The following is a 6,000-nucleotide window of genomic DNA, read 5'->3' as shown; positions in this document are numbered from 1 at the left end:
TCTCCAGCTCCTTTAGGTGTAGGGTGAGGTTGTGTATTTGAGACCTTTCTTGTTTCTTGAGAAAGGCTTGTATTTCTATATACTTTCCTCTTAGGACCGCCTTTGCTGCATCCCAAAGATTTTGAACCGTTGTGGTTTCATTTTCATTTGTTTCCATGAATTTTTTTAATTCTTCCTTAATTTCCTGGTTGACCCATTCATTCTTTAGTAGGATGCTCTTTAGCCTCCATGTATTTGAGTTCTTTCTGACTTTCCTATTGTGATTGAGTTCTAGTTTCAAAGCATTGTGGTCTGAAAATAGGCAGGGAATGATCCCAATCTTTTGGTACCAGTTGAGACCTGATTTGTGACCTAGGATGTGATCTATTCTGGAGAATGTTCCATGGGCACTAGAGGAGAATGTGTATTCTGTTGCTTTGGGATGGAGTGTTCTGAATATATCTGTGAAGTCCATTTGGTCCAGTGTGTCATTTAAAGTCTTTATTTCCTTGTTTGTCTTTTGCTTAGATGATCCTTCCATTTCAGCGAGGGGAGTGTTAAAGTCCCCTACTATTATTGTATTGTTGTCCATGTGTTTCTTTGATTTTTTAATTAATTGGCTTAAATAATTGGCTGCTCCCATGTTAGGGGCATAGATATTTACAATTGTTAGATCTTCTTGTTGGATAGACCCTTTAAGTAGGATATAGTGTCCCTCCTCATTTCTTATTATAGTCCTTCGTTTAAAATCTCATTTGTCTGATATAAGGATTGCCACCCCAGCTTTGTTTTGGTGTCCATTAGCATGGTAAATCGTTTTCCATCCCCTCACTTTCAATTTGGAGGTGTCTTTGGATCTAAAATGAGTCTCTTGCAGTCAGCAAATCGATGGGTCTTGTTTTTTTTATCCAATCTGATACCCTGTGTCTTTTGATTGGGGCATTTAGCCCATTTACATTCAAGGTAACTATTGAAAGATATGAATTTAGTGCCATTGTATTGCCTTAAGGTGACTGTTACTGTATATTGTCTCTATTCCTTTCTGGTCTGTGTTACTTTTAGGCTCTCTCCTTGCTTAGAGGACCCCTTTCAATATTTATTGTAGGGCTTGTTTGGTGTTTGCAAATTCTTTTAGTTTTTGTTTGTCCTGGAAGCTTTTTATCTCTCCTTCTATTTTCAATGACAGCCTAGCTGGATATAGTATTCTTGGCTGCATATTTTTCTCATTTAGTGCTCTGAATATAACATTCCAATCCTTTCTGGCCTGCCAGGTCTCTGTGGATAGGTCTGCTGCCAATCTAATATTTCTGCCATTGTAGGTTACAGACCTCTTGTCCTGAGCTGCTTTCAGGATTTTCTCTTTGTCTCTGAGACTTGTAAGTTTTACTATTAGATGTTGGGGTGTTGACCTATTTTTATTGATTTTGAGGGGGGTTCTCTGTGCCTCCTGGATTTTGATGCCTGTTTCCTTTAGGGAGATGACTCTCAAGCTTTATACAGAATTTAGGGGAGTGGGTGGGAATTATGGAGAACCCTATACTAAGAGTAGGTCCAGATTTTTGGATTGTACCCTATAGATGGAATGGGGGCATTGAAGGTAGCAAAACTGAGAAAATGCATTCATCATCCTTTCACCAATTATTGATAAGGTTACTTTTCATTCCATTTGCAATCTATTAAAAACTGTATAGAAAAAAATGAACAAATAAAAAAATAATACTGTAGGGAAGTCTGTATTACTTAGAGGAAAGATAAAGAAGTCCCAGCTTTGATTTTTCCCAACACTTTGTTTGAATGAATCACTGTCAGCTCTTGTTAGCCTACTTTAATTTGGCACAGTCAATGAGCGCCTAGTGTCCTGTGAAACTGTATCTCAGCCTGGCATGCTGTGAAATAGTCATTGAGAGATTGATTATTCTTTCCTTTTTCACTGGAAGGAGCGTTTTCTTGGGAGGCTATTCTTGGTGGGTCTTCCAGGGCAGGTATGCATGTGAGTTCTGCTGCTTCACTCTATCTTGGTTGAGAATCAAGACCTGTGCTCTTGTAGTGTGTGTGTATATTTATATGTCTCCTTCCAGAAAGTGAGCCAAACCCAACAAGGCTTTCTCTTAAACTTAAGGACATTATGGCAAGTATTTTTTCTCAAACCATGATACAGTGGTATTGCCTTTGGTAACAATCGAGCAAATTGTGGATCAGAAAGGCTTTTACTTGTAGACTATGACCACTCTGAAGGCATTTACTTCAGGAATACCTGAGTACAACACAATAGATTTGGTCAGAAAAAGAATAGAAAGTGAGATTCCATGATAGTGTTTATTTTTTGCACATTGATTTTGATAGTTAATTGGTATATTTGCCATTGGTAATGAGATATTTTAAATGGTCAGGAGTTTCTGTCTCTTTTAAACATGCATTTCATGTTCAATAAATATGTAATAATATTGGAAGTCCAGAAGTGAGTAGATTAAATAAGATAAATAATATTCACAATGTCAGACAATGAATGAATGAAGTTTTACATCTAATTTCACATATACTTCCTGGCCACACATGTTTTCTAAATATATTTTAAATTATGTATTTTCATAAGGCATTTTACTAGGTGAAATATGAAATGTGTTCATTTTTGCTATGAGGATGAATAAAGAGTTGCATGAAAATGCATAAGAAATTTCTTTTCTTATTTCAAAATCTGGTGGGTAGGTGGGTTCTAGTAAATTAAAACTTACTATATAATATGATATGTAATAGACTATTCTATCTGAGGCACAATATAGGGGCCAAGGATGGAGACCAATAAGCACCATTTCTTCCCTTAAGAGCTCATATGTTGACTTTACTAGAGAAAGCTACATTGTACTCTATGGTAAAAGAAGGACAGCCTAGCAAGTAGGCCCAGAGAAGGGAGCCCCTAACATTGTCTGGATCACACACAAAGACTCTGGTAGAAGTTACTAAACAAAGATCCAGTTATCTAACTGGAGTTAAAAATGGAAAAAAAGCCCAGGCCCTGTCACTAGCATGGGGCCTAAAATTAGGGATGACATGATGCTGAGTTCTAAGTATTGTTCTGGGGACCTTTATTTACTTGCAGGAGTGAAATGAACCCCATGTGACTTCTGTGATATCATCTGCATGAAAAGAAGGCCAGTAGGGTCTGGGATAACCATGATAATTTTTTAAAGATTTACTTTTTTGAGAGAGGTGGGAGAGGGGCAGAAGGAGAGGGGGAGAGAGAACCCCAAGGAGACTCCCTGCTGAGCATAGAGCCCAATATGCGGCTCAATCTCATGACCTCGAGATCATGACCTGAGCCAAAACCAAGAGTCAGACACTCAACCGAGTGAGCCACCAAGGTGCCCCAAGGTATGATCTTTTGATACTGTTTAAAATGTTCTAAGGGAGGCCTTGGGATAATCTTGATCAGCCTCCAATACTGATTGTACTTTGTAAACCTCTTGCTACTTCTTACATTGCACCTATTACCACTCCTCAGCCTAAATTTCCAGGAAGATTCTTACTTTCCCTTTCCTGGTGAAAGTTAACAAACAAGATGTTAGTATTCCCACTTTGATACAAGAGGAGAAATATGAATTGATTGTTTGGGACTCTTTTATCTGGAAAGGAAAGCTCTATAGAGGAGAGACCTAACAGAAGAGATGGTTGTGACTGGCAACATCTTAGAAAGAAAGTTATCATTCTGTATAATTGCTTAGGATGCATAGTCTCAAGGGTAAAAAGGCAGTGGTCAATTGATTCCAAATTTGCAGTGCTGGAAAAGCATTCTCTGGGACTCCAAGCTTAGCCAACCCTCACACACTTCCAGGATTATCTATTTGATTTTCACTGCCCAACTTAGGAGGTTTTGTTTTGTTGTTGGGTTTTTTTTTTTTTTTTCTTGTTTTGAAAATGATGTTTCTTGATCATTTAATCCCTATTATTAATGCATCACCTCCCCATTCCCATATTTCAATTAGATGTTGTAGACAATGTTGCAGGGGTGTGCACATCATTGTAGAACCAGAAGAGACTAACTCCACAGAGAGGAATGATTAGGCCAAAATAAATTATCAATAAGTATGTGACAAGGAGTTAAATTACATACAGTGACTTGTTCACCACGTGATTTTGTACAGAGACAATGTTAAGGAGTGTGGAGTGGACAATTGTACACTGTGTGTCTACACAGTTATGAGTGTGTATGGGCCCCCTAGAGTTTTAGGAACGAGAGTACTGTGCATTCAAAATAGCACAAAGCAAATATACAAGAAAATGCTGTGCTTCAGTTCCCCAAATTTCCACTCAAGTCCTTTCCATTTATCATTGAGATGTTTCCAAGGTAACTTCAGTCTCAACCCACAGGCCATTGCAAATCAGAGTCAGTTGCTGGAAGTTCTAGGGAGAGCTGAATGGGGCCAGCATTCTTCTGTGGCACTTTCTGCAAGTAGGTGAGCAGGAAGCCATCTGAGAGAGAGTACTATAGGGTGTACTCTTTTGGGTGGGGCTATAGGAGATTAACAAGAACCTGATAGTGAGTTCAGACCATCCCTCCATGGGCAATGCACCTTCATCATGTGTTCCCCACAGGCCTATGCAAACCATATAGAAATGCATTACACTAGATCCCACGGAAAGCATCTCCCTAGACACCAAACAGAACACAACTCCTAGAATGAGCCCACTTGGCTTTTTCCTTCCTAGATCATTGAGATTTAGGCCTCAAATCACACCTAAAAGTCAACTTGTGGCATCAGTGTATCTAGCACTTGTTTTAGTTCTTTGGGGCTGCTATAACAAAATACCCAGACTGGGTGGCTTATAAGCAACAGAAATTTATTTCTCATGGTTCTGGAGGCTGAGAAGTCAAAGATCAAGGTGCTGATAGCTTGATCAAGTCAAAGATCATGTCCAGTGAGCAACTACTTTCTGGTTCATAGATGGTGACTTCTCACTGTGTCTTCCCATGGTGGAAGGGCTGGGGAGCTCTGTGGGACCTCTCTTATAAGGGCACTAATGACCTGGTCATCCATAAGGGCCCCACCTTTTGTTTATTTATTTATTCTTTAAAAGATTTATTTATTGATTTGAGAGAGAGTTGGGGAGGAGGCGCAGAGGGAGAGAATCTTCGAGCAGACTCCACTCTGAGCACAGAGCCCAACTCCACTGGAGGCTTGATCTCAGGACTCATGAGATCATGACCTAAGCCAAAACCAAGAATTGGATGCTCAACCAACTGAGCCACTCAGGCACCCCAGGGCCCCACCTTTTAATACCATCTCTTTGGGAATTAGAATTTCAACATATGAATTTGGGGGGACGAAGACATTCAGACCACAGCAGCACTATCTGAAGTCACTTTATCTTTTTTTTTTTTTATTTAAATTTTTTATTATTATGTTAATCCCCATACATTACATCATTAGTTTTAGATATAGTGTTCCATGATTCATTGTTTGTGCATAACACCCAGTGCTCCATGCAGAACGTGAAGTCACTTTATCTTACTCTAAATGTATCCCACAAGAACAGTGGGTATAGCTTTTCCTTTCTCATCTCAAAAATTGCCCTGCTTAACTTGAAGTATTGATGTTACCTACTGTCTGCAGGAGGGCATGTACTGAATGGAGCACTGGGTGTTATACAAAAACAATGGATCGTGGATCACCACATCAAAAACTAATGATGTATTGTATGGTGACTAACATAACATAATAAAATTAAAAATATATATATACACAGTCCCTTTAAATGGCACTTTTTGAGGTATTGCAACAGACTACCCCCAAATCACTTCCAATTTTTTAGGCTTTCCCTTGAAATTTAAAAAGATGTTATTTTATTTATTTATTTTTTAAGATTTTATTTATTTATTTGACAGAGGGAGAGAGGTAGCAAGAGCAGGAACACAAGTAGAGGGAGTGGGAGAGGGAGAAGCAGGTGTCCTGCAGAGCAGGGAACCTGATGATCCCCAGGGATCATGACCTGAGCTGAAGGCAGATGCTTAATGACTGAGGCACC

Source organism: Halichoerus grypus, chromosome 10 (assembly GCF_964656455.1).
Source record: "Halichoerus grypus chromosome 10, mHalGry1.hap1.1, whole genome shotgun sequence".
Taxonomy (NCBI): Eukaryota; Metazoa; Chordata; class Mammalia; order Carnivora; family Phocidae; genus Halichoerus; species Halichoerus grypus.
This window is presented reverse-complemented; position numbering follows the sequence as displayed.